At 45.5% G+C, this 16955-nt stretch overlaps 1 long non-coding RNA gene and 1 pseudogene across 2 annotated transcripts; one reads left to right on the plus strand and one right to left on the minus strand.

Annotated features, from left to right (window-relative positions):
• Positions 1-7939: 7939 nt before the first annotated feature.
• LOC306816541 lies at positions 7940-11737 on the plus strand (annotated as a pseudogene). The gene is made up of 2 exons: positions 7940-9076; positions 11509-11737. The product of its transcript is annotated as an uncharacterized misc_RNA (transcript).
• Positions 11738-14502: 2765 nt separating this feature from the next.
• On the minus strand, positions 14503-15475 carry LOC306816537. Its single transcript, XR_013777701.1, has 2 exons — positions 15389-15475; positions 14503-14652 (listed from the first exon to the last, which is right to left on the minus strand). It is a non-coding gene; the product is annotated as an uncharacterized lncRNA (long non-coding RNA).
• Positions 15476-16955: the final 1480 nt, after the last annotated feature.

Consider the following 16955-nt stretch of genomic DNA (forward strand, 5'->3'; position numbering starts at 1 on the left):
GAAAATGTTATTGATTCACACGGACTGCTGCTCACCCAAGATCCTGCTCCATTCCTGAACTTCGAGAAGGAGAAACACTTAACAGAGCTGTGAAAATTGGATGTTATACTAAAGGAGGGGTGCATAATAAGGAGAACATGCAGCAGGTGGATTGAGAAACCTGAACCTTCCAAGTCTCTTTTCTTTTTTCGGGAAAAGGAGGGGGAGATGCAGCCCAGAAAATGAGGGTAAAAAGGAGGCTGCCTTTTAGAAACAGCAAGACAAATGCCCATAGCCTCTCCCTTTTTTCATGAGTGAAGTCACTTTTACAGGACACCTCCGTCTCCTTTGTGTACACAAACCTCTGGCAACGTGAATTTTCCCGCACAGCCCCGGGGACTCTCTCAAACATCCCTTGCCCGGCTCAGACTCCTGCCGGGGCTCCAGGTGGGTCCCGGCTCCATCCCAGACTCACTCCCAGCTCCCAGCGCCCTCAGCTCCCGCTCACCCCGAGCTCCCGGTGGTTCAGGGCAGCAGCGGCTCCTTGGCCCGATGCCCGGGCCGGGCCCAGCGCGGAGCTGCTCCTCAGACGAGGGTTCCGAGAAATGGCGGAGCGCGGGAAAGGAACGGGAGTCCATGACGTGCACAGAGCCCGCCCCTCGCAAGGATGACTTCAATACAGGAATTTACATTCTAAGTTTGACAAGATCAACAAGGATTTGATACAGTTTCATGGACAGTGGAAATCTCTGATTCCAGGCTCCAAAGCCTGGTAAAGAAGGATGAAACCATGAAGGCTGTGCCTCATCACAGCAGAGTTTTGGATTCCCTGGAGCTGCTCAGTGAGACAAAGGGAAACTGCAGAATTGGCATATATGCTTAGACACTGCTCGGGCTGAGTCTGATTTTTGCAAGACCCTGCCCACAAAAACCCCAGTTTGAGGGGTCTGTGAAAAAACACTACGGTGAGGTGTGTCCCAAGCACAGTCCTAGAGCATGTGCTCCTTCTATTCCCTATTGAGAGGCTAAATTGCAAATCTTGGCTGAAGCTGGGTGTTGGGAATTTGCATTTGCAAACCTTCAGGAGAGTGGTGGCTCACAGAGAAGAAAACCTCTAGAGTCAAACTGAGGGTATTTTTAGTGTTTTGCATAGGTTTGCATTTTATAATGGTAATGAAATACTCGTCATAGTTCTTTTCTTGAAGATGCTGCTTCATCAAATCCTAGCAGATTTTCAGCAGTTACAACAGGTATGTGTGACACCAGACCTGCAGGGCCGTGGGTACTGCTCAGTCTGGCTCAAGGATTTTGTAAAGCAAAGGACACCAGAATCCAAACTGCAGAAATGTTTGTATGGCCTAATTTTCTTTTGCTTTCTCCTTCACAGGATAGCCCCAGCTGCCCTGAAATGAAGGGCAGGTGCCAGTGCCTCCACAAAAAGCTGTCCCATATTCAGAGATGAATATCTGAATTTGACAAGGAATAAGTGGAGTCCTGGAACCACACATGTGCTTCAGCTTGATGAAATCTCTGAACATGGGGTTTTTATTTCAAATTTTGAGACTGTTTTTTCAGGATTACTTAAGTTAGCATTTATAGGAGATTACATTTGCACTGAGAAGTTGATTGTTTCTTTAAAATGTAGGATTAGTTCAAAGAAGATTAGTAAGTGTAAGGAGTTGAAAGAAGTTAGTTTTGACCTTGAACAATATAGAAATTTCACTGTTGATAACTCCTTCTCTCATTGTTGTTTATACAGCATTTGGAGTGTGCTGTTCTGGTCAATTCTTTTCTTCAAGCCTTAGGTTTGTCCACTGAAATAAACTTTTTCACTAGACGGTGGACACCCAATACCTCTAGTATGAAATTGTACATATTTTAAGAAAATATTGTGGCAAACTGAAAATCTTATGATAAGTAGAGGGATGTTTTCTGAACTCTCTTGTTAATTTAAACTCTTTGCCTCATGCTTTCAAAGGCGTAGAATTTTGGACAACCCCATCCCCAAATCCTTGTTTGGGTAGGTGTGTTGGTTTCCCATGCTTGGGGGAGGGTTGGCTTCCCCTCTGGGAAAGCTCCACATGGTCCAGGAATGGAGGGGGCTGTCACGCCTCTCGGGACTTCTCCTGTGAGCTGCTGGCACCAATCAGAGAGCTGATTTGGTGATGGACAGCTCGGGAAACCAATGCAAAGTTATTTCGCTTTCACGAATCCCAGTGGATCACATGCTGGGGGATCTTTCAGCTTCTGCTCTCCGGAGGAGCGGGGCCTCTGGCCGGGGCCCGGCCCGGCTCCGGGCTCGCTCTGGGGCCCGGCCCGGCTCCGGCTCTGCGGGGAGCCCTTAGTCCGGCCCCAGCTTGGTTCGGCGGGGTCGCATGGCCCCCCCGGCACTGGCCACATGTTTTCTCATAATGACCTGGATACAATTTGAACTTTTTCATGCCTGGGTAAGATTCTTGATCTCCTGAACTCCCCTTAATGAGAAGGAATAAAGCATGGAGTCCACAGAGGTCGGCGGAAAGTTCCTGATGGGAAGAGATTGAAAGATGCAAAGTAGCTGAAAACCTTTTATTTTGTGGGGCTATGAGGGGATTGTGACTTCACTAAAATTCCTTTAAAAGGTGAAATATACTTGTGGAGGATGAGTGCTTGAGTTGAAGACTTTTTTTGCCTCAGGAAATGGAGCTCTCTGTTTTGGGACTGGAATATGACTAGAGACATTTGATAGAGAAGATGATGAAGAGGATTTTGTTTTTCAGCAGCCTGTCTTTAAAAGAAGCACCCCATGCGTGCATCGTAACCCATAACACGGCTCTGCAAGGACTGTAGGAATGAGAGGAAAATTCATAGTTCTGTAGGTGCCTGGCGAATGCAGACAGTGAAGGTGAAGACACCCCCTAATTCTACAGCAGAAAAAGGAACTTTTCTCTCTAAAGTGAACTGAAATGATTGTAACTGAGGTCTTCAAATTCACCCTGAAAATGGGTCCATCTTTTATGCTCAAATCACCAGGTCAAAGTGACTTGATCACATTTTTAGCACAGAAACACCTCGCTCTGATGGCATACTTTTTGACCAATTTTAGGTGCCCAGCAGTAAATTTCATGGTCAGATAAGCTAGTCAGAGTAATGTGACACAGACAATTCCATAAAGTTTCTACCATTTCTGCTGCTGTTTATCTCCCAATGTACTACAGGCCTGTTGGAAATACTGCCACCAGTCGATTCCTTTCAGAAAAATGCTGAAAAAATTAATAAATAAATAAAATAATGGAGTTCCTTCCTTTTTCTTCTCTCATGTTTTACTTCCTTAGTTACCATTTTTACTTCTCTTTGAGTTCATCTCAACAAAATCCACTGTAATCCTCAAAAGTATTTTGTCTCTCTGTTGGATAGCTTTATTTATTATCAGATTGTTCTCTGCAATAAAACCCGTTTTTTTGCTGACTTTGTTCCCTGAGTTGCAGCCTCATTGTCTCTCAAACCCTTCACTTTTCTTTGCTCTATTTGGTTCTTCTCAAGTGAGAATCAGAGCAGGGATTTTTCCTGCCAAGTTATTGATGTTGAATGGATAGTGTGTAAATCCTGTGAGGAGCTCAGTAAGAGTTAAAGCCTTTAAAGTCTTGTAAAACTCATTGCAAGCTGGGTTACGCTTCTTATGAGTCTTTGTTTATTGTTTGGATATTTAACAATAGCAAAGACTGCTCTATGGCAAAACCTCATGTAAACCAGGTACACTAAACCCAGTGATTTGAGCAAAACAATATTAAAAAAAAGATCACCCCCTGTAGTGTCGCATACTTTTTTTTGATTGTACCATTGTCTTTTTGTTCATTAATTTCTCCTGGTGCTGGGAAGTGAGGTAATGCTGATCTGGGGTTTGTGTAAAAATAAGTATTTTTCAGAATCCTGAAAGAGAACATTTTCTGGACTAGAAACAGCACAAAAGCTACTTAATAAATACGGGAATAGTGATGAATAATACTGTTCACTAGTTCTTGGATGAAGTTAGCTTTAACCGAGATTTCACAATGAAGAGAAAATCATCTTCTGCCAAATAATAAACAGACCATCTATCTGCGGGGTACAAGAACATAATTTCATTGTGCTGTGGATAAATTTATTGCAGAATTAAGTTAAGAATGTTAAATAAGTCTGAAGATGTAATTTTATTTTTAGTCTATTTGATTTTCTAAATTACTTACCTGAGTCATGTATGCTTACAGTTTTCCTCTTATCAACAATGACAATTCAATATCCAGCTCATGATTATAGTACAGTTTTGAACCACCTAGTAGACAACCACAGTTTTCTTTTGGGATTTGTATGATAATTTCAAGGTGAGACATCTACATAATGCATTGGACACATGTATCCGTATATCTGTAGTTAAAGTAATATGCTTTAAATTTGGGTACATACTGATCAAGTACATACACTTAATAAAGGGATGATAAAGAGATAATGTAACTATCCATGAATTTGAATGGTAGATGGGATAATTTTTGTTTCTTCTTGTAGCTGTTTCGTTTTAAATCTTTTCAAGCAGTATGTTTGTCTGATAGGCCACTCATGCTATATTGTTGAATCTGGAAGGGACATCTTTTGCTGTCTTCTGACTCCATAGCCAAAACAAAACAAAACTCCAAGATCTCAAACAAGGATAGAAGAGGAGAAGAAAGAAAAATTCTCACAACAGTGATAGAAAATTGCATCTTGAAGTTAGTCTGTTAAGTTTCAGTACAGCTGGCTTATTTCCATGTCATGCATCCTTTAATTATACATATAAAACATAGTTTAAATTGTTCAGCTCCTTGAGCCTCACTAACTGTCTGGGACACTGCAGTAATCCCAGTACCCTGATGGGGTGTTGCACAACTATGACTGGTTGGAATGTAGTAAACTGGTGATGTATAAGAGAGCCTAGAAGTGAGTTGGCATTTTGCAGCTGTGCTTGCTTTGCTGGAAGAGGAAGTAAAACCAGAAAAAACCTGTTCTTGTGGTACTATCAGCAGCTGTAAATCTAAATACTTATGGAAATCAAGGAACATGTGCTGAGTGAGGAAGGGCTGTTTTTTCCTTGATTGTTATTTATTTAATTTTTGATTGGTTTGTTATTGTTATTTGGTTTGGTTGGTTATTTCTCAGAAAAATCTATCTCAGATTCCTTTGTGGAAAAACATGATGTGTTTATGTGAAAGTGAAGATCCTAATACTGGATGATTGTATAATAATGCAAAAGCCTTTGCCTATTTTGTCTCAAAAATGCTTTCTGGAGGCACTGATCATTGACACTTAAAATATACCCTAGCTTGAAGATGGATGGGCACTGCCGACCAGGTGAGGCAAGTCTCTTGTATATGCACTAAACTAAATAGAAATGTGAAGGCATTTAGGAATGGGAAAACCAGCAAATTTCTTACAGACAATTTTTTTTTCCTTTTTTAAGCTGCTGAACTTGGAGGTCAGATGCAACTATATGTTGCATTTTCTGTCATATAATTATCATATATATATAAAGTCCTGGAGAGCAGCCTCCAGTCACCGGCATCAACAGTTTATACAGCAGTTGAACTAAGAATAACCTTGGAGAACTGACTCATTAACCTCTTAACAGTGTAAACTGCAGCTCACAACAGTTTTTGTTTTTTCATTGTCACAGAAGGGCCTCAATTGGATCAAAGAAGAATTTTGTTCAAAAAATACAAAATTCTTCTGCTGAATGTTCACTTTATTAAATCTCAAAAGATGAGAAGAAACAAATCAGAGAGAATGATACTTGGCAAAGAATTTTTGCTCCCCTGCAAAAAGAAGGATGGGACAACATCAAAAACATTCCTAGAAGAATGTGAGGAAGATACGTGATAAGTGGCATCAGTTTGGGAGAGGGTTCAAAACTCTTTCTTTAACTACTTTTACTAATGACGTCTGTTAAGCAAATGCAATCCAGAGCAGTTTCAGAAATGGCAACACTGTTCTCTTTTTAGGCACTAATGGGAAGGCATGATCTGCCTCACATCAGTGTCTGTCTAGCACTGGACATCTGTGGTCACCATGCAGGTACTTGAGTCACACCCTGTTTCCCTTTCCTCCCTCTCCATTCCTGCAGTTCCATTTATAGATGAGTTCCCCAAAGAAGGGCTGAGTATCATCTCTCCTGTACTCACAGTCCTTTGAAGATAAATAGACAAAGAGACAGCAGAAAGAGACAGAAGTTCCTTTATCAGAGAGATTGGCTAACTCTGTTTAAGGGAGACAATTTTGAAGAGGGTGGAAGGGACAGAGGTACACCTCTGCACAAATTTGAAAAAGGCAGACATTCTACTTTCTGAACAAAATCCTGACTGTACCAGAATTTTACACAGTATTGAACCTACAGTTTGAGAGCAAGGAGGTTATTCAAGACCCTGAAATTTTGTAATTAACTTATTTGGCCTTTTTAGGATGGTATTTAATCTTCCTGTGTATCATCCAAACAACCTGGATTTCTCTCAGAAAGATTCCTCACTACATGTGTTATAAAACCTTAGCCTACCTGACATCCTGCCCCAAAGCAGTAAGTATAACTAATAATAAGAAGAAAAATGTCTCTCTCTGGTATTAAATAAAATCCTACACCTGTATACTGAGAACATCCATGGGTCACGTCACCCAAATTTCTATTTGACAAGGGTTGTGTGGCAGGGCACTTGTGCCTGCTCTGTAGAGGGGAGCTCTGGGGTTCCCAGACTGCCGAGGGATGGGTCTGCCCTTGGTGTCTGTTGGGGCTCTGGGTGCCCAGGGCCATGCTGAGCTCCCTGCCCAGGCTGGGGCCGGCGGGCAGGGCTGGGCTGTGCCGCGCTCGGGGCTGTGACAGCACAGGGGCCGAGTCACCATGGGGCAGCTGGAAAAGGCCCCAGCGGGTTCCGCTGCCTCGGCAGAGCCTGGGCAAGCAGTGAGTGCACACGCAGTGAGGAGACGGGGCTGGAGGAGGGCTGGGGCAGCAGCGCCGGCCCCAGGCCGTGTGTTCTGCTCTGCAGCCGGGGCCCAGCCCCTGGCGGGAGCGCCTTGCTCAGGGCACGGTGCTTGCTGGGGCAGCAGGGCGGCCTTGCTGCCTGCCAGCTGCCGGGGCCTCTCCTTCCTGTGCCACGTCCCTGCAGCTCCTGCCCCCACTGCCTGTCTCCATTGCGGCCCCTCTGAACCCCTGCTGCGTGTCCTCCTGCAGACCACGTCTCTATTGCCATTGCTCTCCGTGCTCGTGCAAAGCCTGATGCAGTACCCCCAGCACCGGGGATGGGCTGGATGAGGCCACGCACCGGCGAATGCAGGATTGCCAGGAGCTGCTGCACTGCGAGATGGCTCGGCTGCTGCAGGAGCTGGAGCAGGGGCCCCCGGAGCAGCAGGACCAGGGCTGGGAGCCGTGCTCTTTGGTGCTCTGCACCAGTGGCCATTCTGGGCTCTTGCTGCAGTCCTGCTCCTCTTGGGCCTGTGCTTTAGCTGCAGGAGAAGGAGCCATGAGGCCAGCAGCAGCGGCAAGGACAGAGCTCCTGCAAGACCTTAGAGGACACAAGGGGAAAAGAACAGGAAGAAGACACTGTTCATCCAAAGGAAGGCGGAGAAAACACTGATGTGACATTGATGTGGAGGCAGACAACAGCAGCAGCAGACATGACAGAGAAGGAAGTCCTGTGGCTGCTACAAATGAAGATGACAATGATGCTATTGAAGGCAACAGTGATGCGAAGATGAAGGAAGACAGTGATGTTGAGAGTGACAATGGCCATGATGGAGTGCTGGGAATGTGCCAGGAGACAGTACTTCTGAAGGAAATGAAGATGAACCTGGAAATGTTGCTGGCAATACAGAAGGTCTAGATGAAGCAAATGAAGGAGAAAACAAGGATGTGCAGGTGGAGCGTGACAAGGATGCTGGAAAGGAAGAAGAAGGAGATGGAAATTAAGAAAAGTCCCATGGTGCAAATATGACAGTGAGGAACGATGATGTAAATGAAGACAAATATGGCAATGTTGCTGGAAATATGGAAGGCCTAGATGAAGCTAATGAAGGTGGAAACAAGGATGTACAGGTGGAGCAAGACAAGGACACTGGAAAGGAAGAAGAAGGAGATGGAAATGAAGAAAAATCCTATGGTGCAAATATGAAGACAGGCAAGAGTGATGATGTAAATGAAGGTGAAGATGATGTAGATGGAAAGGAAGAATACACAGATGTGAAGGTGCAGGAAAGCAGTGATGCCATCGAACAAAGAAACAGTGATTGGACTGAGCAGGAAGACAGCAGTGATCCTGGGAATGAAGTAGGCCGTAGTGGTTTTGCTGCAACTGAGGAAGAAAATAAGGAAGTTATAAAAGAGGATGACAATGATAGAAACAAGGATGAAAAAGAGGGTGGTGTAAATGTGGAAGGACACAAGAATGAAGACAGAAAAGAAGCTGAACAAAGTAACATGGCTGCCAGTGAAAAAGCAGGCAGTGATGGTGACAAGGAAGAAAGCAGCAGTGGTAGAATCAAAGACAGAGAAGACACTTGAGATGTTGGGAATAAGGAAAGCATCCGTTTAGTAGATAACATACAGTGGCCTGTGGAGGACCTGGGGAGAGGTTGCTCAGTGACAGCTGAGCTGATGGAGAGCTTCATGCGTGTCTTTGTGGACAGCAATGCTCTCTACCCGGTGCCTCAGGAAGCCATTGGGCTGGGCAGTGCCTTTGAGGGTTGGAGTCCCCGGGAGTAGGATGGGCTGTAGCGCATGCTGGTCCCACTGAATCCCCCGCCAGGGCACGCCTTCCACTAGAGCTGAACAGCGCAGGGCAGATGGCAGCAAGGACCTTCAGTGTCCGTGTGGAGCTGGTGTGCACGTGCAAGAGGAGCAGCTGAATGGGAAGCTGATGTTTTTCCTGCATAACTCGCAGGAGGAGCTGCGGCAGAAGGAGAAGGGCAGTCTCCTAGAGACACTCTGGGCATCAGCACGCTGGCCTCCTCCTAGGCCTGCAGTCCACCTGAGATTTTTCTTGATCAAAGAACACAGGGACTTTGAGGACAGAGCTCCTGATAACAGAAATCCTGAGGAGAGAGGGGCCAGAAACAGGAAGCCAACAGAGTGGGGAAGGAAGGTGGCATCTTCCTTCCTTCCACCTGATGATCATCCACCTAAGATTCTTGTTGGAACAGGAGGGCACAAAGTCACTACTGTGCACTCTTCACTTGGGGGATTGTGGGAGGGATGAAACTTTCATTTCCTCCTTGGCTTACTAGCAGTTCCTTTATCCCCTGATTTGTCACCAGTCATTGGAGACAAAATGCTTCAGGGGAATTGAGTGACTGTGGGGCTGATTTCACTCTGGTCTTGGTTTAATGACTGGTAGTACTTCTGCAATTCCTTCTATTGTTCATTTTGATAGGAATGCTACATTTAGGTTAGCTCAACCTCTTTGAAAAGAACTCTTGTCTATTCCTGTACTCTTAAGTCCTGATGTTGTATTCTCACTCCATCTTTTGTATTTTGTTTGCTGTTCTCTACCCTGCCTCTTTAAATGTTTCCCTGGAGCCTGTCTGCACTGCATTTCTTGCCTGCAAAAGCAAAGCTGCTTGTGGCAGGACTTGAAACAAACAGTGAAGAAAAAAGAGAGGCTCTTTACTCACACATCTCAGCAGAAGAGTTAGTAATGCACAAAAATACTGTTTTTTTCTGAGCACATCCACTGCAGGAGCAGTCATCCTGGCTGGTCTGCAGGGGACATTTACTCCACACCCTGTTTAGAATTCTAGAGTAGGATTGTAGAGTAGGATTATAGAGTAGGAATATGGAGTAGGATTGTAGAGGATTACAGAGTAGGATTGTAAACAAATGCATTTTCTGAAACCTCAACTAATCTGAAAGATTCTTTTGTTTCTCATTGTGTATCAGAAACTGAAATGTTATAAGTTTTGACTTAAACATTTTCTTGAATGACTTTTAGAACTGGATTACAACAGCTACACAGAATGCCACCATATCCTGAACAGGTCTTTGGGGTGAGGCCCTGGACTGTTCACTGATGAAGATAAGATAAAACTCAGGAGTTGGGAACACTCACAAGGCACAAGCTTAGCACCTTTGGGGAGGAGACAAGAGCCACAAGGCTGTCAGCTGCCAGGCTGGCACAGAGCCTCGCACCAAAGGGTGGGCAGGGAGAAGCTTTGGGTGTGTGTTGGGAGCCTCTGGCGAGAGGCTCAGTGAGCGCCCATTCTCCAGTGTGCAGACCAGCCCTGCTGTGGGGCCCTTCACCCGGGGAAAGCTCATCCACAGCAGAGGGGTGACATAGCCCATGTCACCAGTTGACATGAAGTTGGTGCATCAAGGATCACCATTTCTTGCTTCCTTCTAATTTTTACTGTTTCCAATTTCAGGTGACTTATTTTTATTTATTTGAATCTCAACATTTGAGTAAAATTTGTCTGCAGTGACTTTTCCTTTATGCTTTAGGCTGCAGTACATCTGAGTCAGGGCCATCAGAATTGAGCTGTTCTTGTGAGCTGTGGTGTGAAAATGCTCAAATAGTTGTGGTGGTTTCACTTCCAACCAGCAGTAACACCAATTTCATATAGTAGTTTTAGTTTACCAATTTAAAATTTCCAGCCAATGCACCAATTGTGGTGGGTTCTAGTGCTGGCCAAATTGCCTGCACATCCACTAGAATTGTCTACTAATTTCCTGCTGTGAGATAGGGTTAGGAGGGAAGGCAAAGCAGGCTCAGAGGTACAAAGGAAAGGGTATAAATGAAGACTTTATTAACAGAAACTAAAGGAAATAATAAGAACAATCAGAATAAAGCCTCTTGAACACTTCTCCTCCCTCCTCCCCATGCTCTCTTTTCTTTTCCACTGACAACATAGAGAAACAATTCAGTCAGTTTGTCACCTCTAGAGTATTCTTTCTTCAGATCACTTAGGGAGATGAGTCTCTCCTGTCAGTCTATGGAGACTTCTCCACAAGAAAACAGTTCTCTTCTGACTTCAATTTCCACAAATACCAACATCCTGGGAAATCTCAAATCGCAAAGTCCCTCCCATCTTTTCACATCCTTCCCACAGCTGAATTTATGGGCCGTGTCAAACTTACGGGGTACTATTTTTAAGGATGAAACTGTTTGAGTAAATGTTCTCTTCATCTAAATTGGGGATCATCTCCATCTCATGAAACAGAGGTCTTCTTCTTCCCTGGGGGCAAAGGATCTTCTTCACTCCTCTCTCTCTCTCTGTTCAAAATTCTCTTGGGATCACAGCTACTTCAACACCTGCTTACTTCAGCACTGGTGCTTCTGCTCATGGCTGTGGTGAGAAGGCTTCATCTGCCCAAAATGCATTTCATGAGTTACACAGGAACAAGTGTCTAATGTAGCAATTATATATTCTCCATAGCTTACAAGAGAATTTCAGTCCAAGAGTGAGGCATGTCCTCAATCCCTCCCATCTTGGAACTTCTATTTCACTGACCTTGGTGTCTTCATGTTGTTTTGTTTCTGTGTGTCTGTCCCTTTTCTCTCACTCCAGAGAGAATGGAAGGTCTGCAAGCCTCATCTGTGCAGTGAAAGAGTCAATATTTTGCCCGAGGCCTGCAGAGGGCCATGAGATCCCAGCCGGGTCTGGCCGGAGCTGTTTGCTGGAGGATTCTCCGGCAGCCGTGCTGGAGGAGGCCGGGATCTCAGCAGCCAGGCCAGCGCTGCGGCACATCCGCGGGGCGATGGCTGCCCTGCCCTGCCCTGCCCGGCGGCTCCTGTGAGACTCAGCAGCAGCAGCAGCAGCATTGCAGCCCAGCCACGGGCCCGCTCTCGCCGTGCTGAGGGCAGGGGGACCCGGCTGTGCCGGGACGGGGCCCGGCGAGATGCCGAGAAGGAGCGCGGCCCCATGGCAGAGCCCCCGGCCGGCCCGGCCCAGGCCCGCAGAGGGCAGAGCCGCCCGGCCGGCCCGGCCCAGGCCCGCAGAGGGCAGAGCCGCCCGGCCGGCCTGGCGCTGGAGCTCAGGGCGAGGGAGAGAGAGCCCGGGCTCGCTTCCATGGAAATGTGTGTTCACACAGGGGCATCCGACCTTTGCATTGGTGTGACAGTGTGTCAATACTAAACATCAGCCACTGCTTGGTTTTTGTCTGCTCTAAAGGAAATTGCTTGAAATAAGGTCCTTGCAATAACTGATTTGCATAACTGATTCATTTCTTCCTTGCAAAAGAAAAAATGCAAACTAGAACATTAGTTTATGTGGGTCTGTGCAAGTGCTAGCTTATAGAAATCTCTGTGTAATATATTGCTGATTTACAGATGAATCCTGTGAAAAGCAAATTTGAGATGTCTTTCAAGAGATGCTTGCAAGCAACAGATTTGCAGTCTGTACTTTGACTAGATCTGTAGAGATTTTTGGGAAGTGGGTAAATTGTGTTCTGCTGGTGAATCACAGTCATCCTTTACAGACCATGAGTGAGGCGTGACCCTGCTGGATCAACATCTACCTCAGATGTAATGGTCATTTAATGACTGGCATTTTGCAGCAGTTTTCACTATATCACATTAAAATATCTATGCAGAGGCTTGACATCTCGCCTGTAAGTCGAACAGTTAGTAGAAGAAACAACAATTGAAGAATTCCAAGTGTATCCATAGTAAGGAAGAAGATGTGGCCATTGGCATGGAAACTAGTTTCAAAAAATATTTGACAGATTTTGGTAGTTTGACTACGTGCAAAAGTAATTGTGCATATGTGCCTTATTAATTTTCTGCAAAAATTTGACAAATATATTGACACTAATTGCTTTGCACCAATGAATATAATAAGCTATTGTGATGTAGTCAATGACTTAAGATCAGGCATTGTTACGAGCGTATAAAGTGGAGAACACTCAGAGTAAAGAGGAAAAGACACCACTGTTCTTCTGATCAACTGTGTGTGTGTGTGAATGTCACGTCTGACCCGATGGTGACAACTGCCCCACCTGGTTTTAACAGATGAAGATAGAATACATACCCTTGGTAACACCTGGCATTGGAACCCAAGACATTTGTTAATTTAAGATCTTTGCCTTGAGTGGTCGAAGGTGTAGAAGTTTGGACAACACCATCCCCAAATCACCTTGTTTTGGAGGGTTACAGAGGAATGCAGATGGGCTGCTCTAAGCTGTCAGCTGAAGCACCTCCCGGGACTGCCTGTAGATCTTGGTTTCAATTTGTCACTGAGCCAAGGAATATTGAGATCTTTGCAAGTGTTTTGTAAAACACATTTACAAGTGTTGGAGACAAGATTTTTCAGCATGTTTGAAAGATATATTGTTTGAATGTATCCCTATGGAAACTCTATTTTGTAGTTCTCTCAAAAATACTCTGATGCAACCAGTCTTTCTAGAGAGACACAGATGTTGATGCTTGCACAGATCTATGGGAATTTCGAAGTCCAATCTTTACCCTGTTTCATGTTGTTAATATATTCAGCTAACAGGGTAGAGGTGTGGCCAGCAATGCCAAAAAAGTTTTGTGCAAAAGGATAGAAAAATGACTGAGGGAGAACAATATTTGGGAAGCCTCAAATGGACCTATGAATGCCCCTTTCTTCCTTGGAGAATATTTTTAAACTTTCTCAATTTTCTTTTTTTTTTTTTTTGCAATCTCTAATGGCAGTCTTTTTTAAATCTGTGCATTGCTCTGCAAGTAGATTTTATATTTCACTTGTCACAGTTCCTGTCAGTCTAACACCAAGTAGCTACCTTTCCTAATCATCTACCGAATCCTCAATACCCCATGGGTTTCTTTATATTTGTCTTCTATAGCTTGTCTCATTATTTCTTTGGACACTCTAACTTGTTTTTTTGTTAGCCACCACCCTTCACAACTATATCAGACATTCGAGGATTTTGCTAAGTGATTTTTTTCATTAGAGTGTTCTTTGACTGACTTGGAAAGGTTCACAACTTTGGATAGAGCTGGCAACAAGATGCTTTGTCCTGCCACCTCTCTATCAGTTTTGTCTTCTACTAGGTTTCTGATGTTTCTGGGTGTTTGTCTGTATTGGTGAGCTTTGCAGTGCATTATTGCCACTTTAGCAGGGAACTGATCACTCCCAAAACTGTCCATACTTCCTTGGAGATCATGATTCTGTGTAGAAGGGTTGAGGAACATAGCAGGGTACAAGGCAGTAGCTGTCTTTAGTACCACGTCTTTCATTCTAGAAGTACCATCTGTTACTTTATTATTTTGCTCAGGGATAAGCAGTGACCTCCTTTTTGCTCTAAACCAGACATAAGCATGTGTGGCACAGAAACTGTCATTTTTTCCCATTCATTGTCAAGCCCATTCTAACAATAAGGACCATGGTGGCTGCTGCTCTGAGGTGAACTGGCCAACCCTCAAGTGCATAGTTTAGTTGTTTTTTGAGGAATACGCTCTTTTCCACTGGCTTCTTTCCTACATTCCCAGTCTGGAGTGTGGAGCTACTGTGCAAGGTGAAGGTGCTCATGGATGAACAGTGCAAAGAGTTCAGTCAAATCTGGACACTCCAGAGCAGGGGTTGTCATCAATGTCTTTTTAAGATATCGAAAGGCTGTTGAACATTCCGTAGTCCAGTGAATTTCCTCCTTGGATTCCTTTGATGGCTCATAGAAATAACTTTCCAAAAGTCCATAAATGCCAATCCATAAGCAACACCATCCAGTTATTCCTAAAGAGACACATAGTTCTCTTATAGATCTGGGCTCTGATGTTTGACAAATTGCTTTCTTCCTTTCTATTCCACAAATTACCCTGCCCTTGTGAGTGTGGCAGCCAGGAGATGAGACATGGTCTGGATATGGACATGGTCTTTTACACAAAGACAAGATTTTGTGATATGGAAAAGGAACTTTGGATGGTCATATTCAGCACATTTTCAATGACATGCTTTTATTCCCTCTCCCTGTAATGACTGAACAAGAGTTTTTTTGGTGCCAGCTGACTGAAATAAGGAGTAAGCTTGGGTATGGAGGAAATGGAAGTAAAATGATGAGAAGCTGACTATAAAACTTTTTCCAGATGTGTCAATAACTTCGATGGCCACCTGCAGTCAGCACAACTATCAGCCTGCAATTGTGTTCAGGGTCAGTGCTGGCTCTTCCATGTCAGCTCATCCTGCAGAGTCTGTGGGGGCCTGGGCATGCTGCTGGCTTGTATCCCTTTAGGAGACTGGGATGAGGAAAGGTCTTGGGGCTCTTGTCAAAGAGATGCTATTTGAGCGAGCATGTATGTGCTCAAAGCCTCACAGACTGACCAGCCCATGGCAGGATAGACCAGTGCTGGAAGGGCTGCCCCTTGCTGCCCTAGTGAGGGGTGTTAAGCTGCACCTTCACCCCGCAGACAGCCAAGTACAGCACTTTTGTGCAGAAACACTTAATTAGCCCTGGTTTGCAGAGCTGCAGCACCTGGGGTGGCTGGAGCATCCCTTTGTGCAGCTGGAAATGAGCTGAGTCAGTTGTGGAACTGGGCAGGGCATTCTCACCTGTGCCCATTGAGAATTCCATCTGTCCCGGGTGTGTCCCGTGCGGCTCCTCAGTGACATCCCACCCAGCCTGGAACATGGAACTCCCCGTTTCCAAGGACCCGTGGCCATTGTCACCAGCACAGGCAGGACGGGTCAGACCCTTCCGCGGCTGCAGCCAGAGTGGAGGTGCCAGAGCCTTTAGCGAGTGCTGATCCACACTGGTTGGAGCTCACACCTGCTGCTCAAGAGGCTGATCCACACCTGAGTGGAGGTAAATATTTACAGTTCTGTGCAGAAAGGGGGGGCTCAGTGATAAATTCACAAAGCCAGCACCACAAGTACCTGAACATTACTATTTATTCATTTTAGCCAGCAAAGCCATTCATGTTAATTGACTGTAGGTTACAGTATTCTCTTCATAATTAGTATTCTGTCTGCTGTTAGGTGCAGATCTTATCACTTCTCATACTAATTACTCTGCATGCTCAGTCTCTTTCTTCTTTTATAGTGAGACATTTCTTGAGTGGGTGGCCATGGTCTGCTCCTGCTGGAACGACCTTTTACCCAACAGAGCTGATTCAACACAGTTGCTACATTGGCTTTATTAATTTTTGGGGTTCTGCCAAATGTCCTTGTGCAATTCCGAATTCTTTGTGTCCACCATCCGAGGTGCATTCATCTTCCCAAGCCTTGCTAACCTCCCCTAGGTCTGAGGCCACTGAAGCCTATCAAGCCCCACACATGAATAAGGCAATTCAGCCAACAAGTAACCTGCCTTTCCAAGGCCAGGCCATCACTTGGAGCTTGTTGGGTCCTTCTTGTTTCATGGAGAAAATGTCTGTTTCTGTTAATGAGCCTTGAAAGCCAGAAAGGCCAAACAACAAAGAGCACACATTTTCCTAGCACATATTGCCCATGTTGCAGATGTTGCTGCGGGATCAGTGTGTGTGTGGCAGCGGATCAGCCGAGGCAGGGCGGGATGGCGGAGCTGCGGGCCTGGGCACGATCCACTGTGCTCCGCAGGGCCCAGCCCGCACTGCATCCCGCAGAGCCCCCACGGCCGCTGCCATGCCCCTCAGGGGGACCCAGAGGGGCAGCACCAGCAGCTGAGGGGCTGTGCCGGGCTCTGGGGTCGGCTCTGGGTCAGGGCTTGGCCATGGTGCTGGTGCCAGGTGCTGCTGACCCTGCGGGACCAGCTGGGCAGGGCTGGGCCCCACTGGTGCCCCACGGCCCCTTTGAGGCAGCCCCGGGGGAAGCGACTCCCAGGGATGACACTGAGGAGCTGCCAGTGCAAGGGGGAGATTCCCCCTGCTCTGACACCACTCAATTCATGCTCTGGGAATGGCTCTTGCTCAAAATGAGTGCACTCCTCATTGTTCCATATTTAGACCAGGGTCACCAAGAATGTAAGGATAAATGAAACCCAGGAGCAGTTATTTTTTTAGTATTGGAAGTAGACATTATTTTATTGCCAGCTCTGGTGCATAGGGGAGAGCTCCAGCCACATA

The sequence above is a fragment of the Erithacus rubecula genome, assembly GCF_903797595.1.
Source record: "Erithacus rubecula genome assembly, contig: scaffold_661_arrow_ctg1, whole genome shotgun sequence".
Taxonomy (NCBI): domain Eukaryota; kingdom Metazoa; phylum Chordata; class Aves; order Passeriformes; family Muscicapidae; genus Erithacus; species Erithacus rubecula.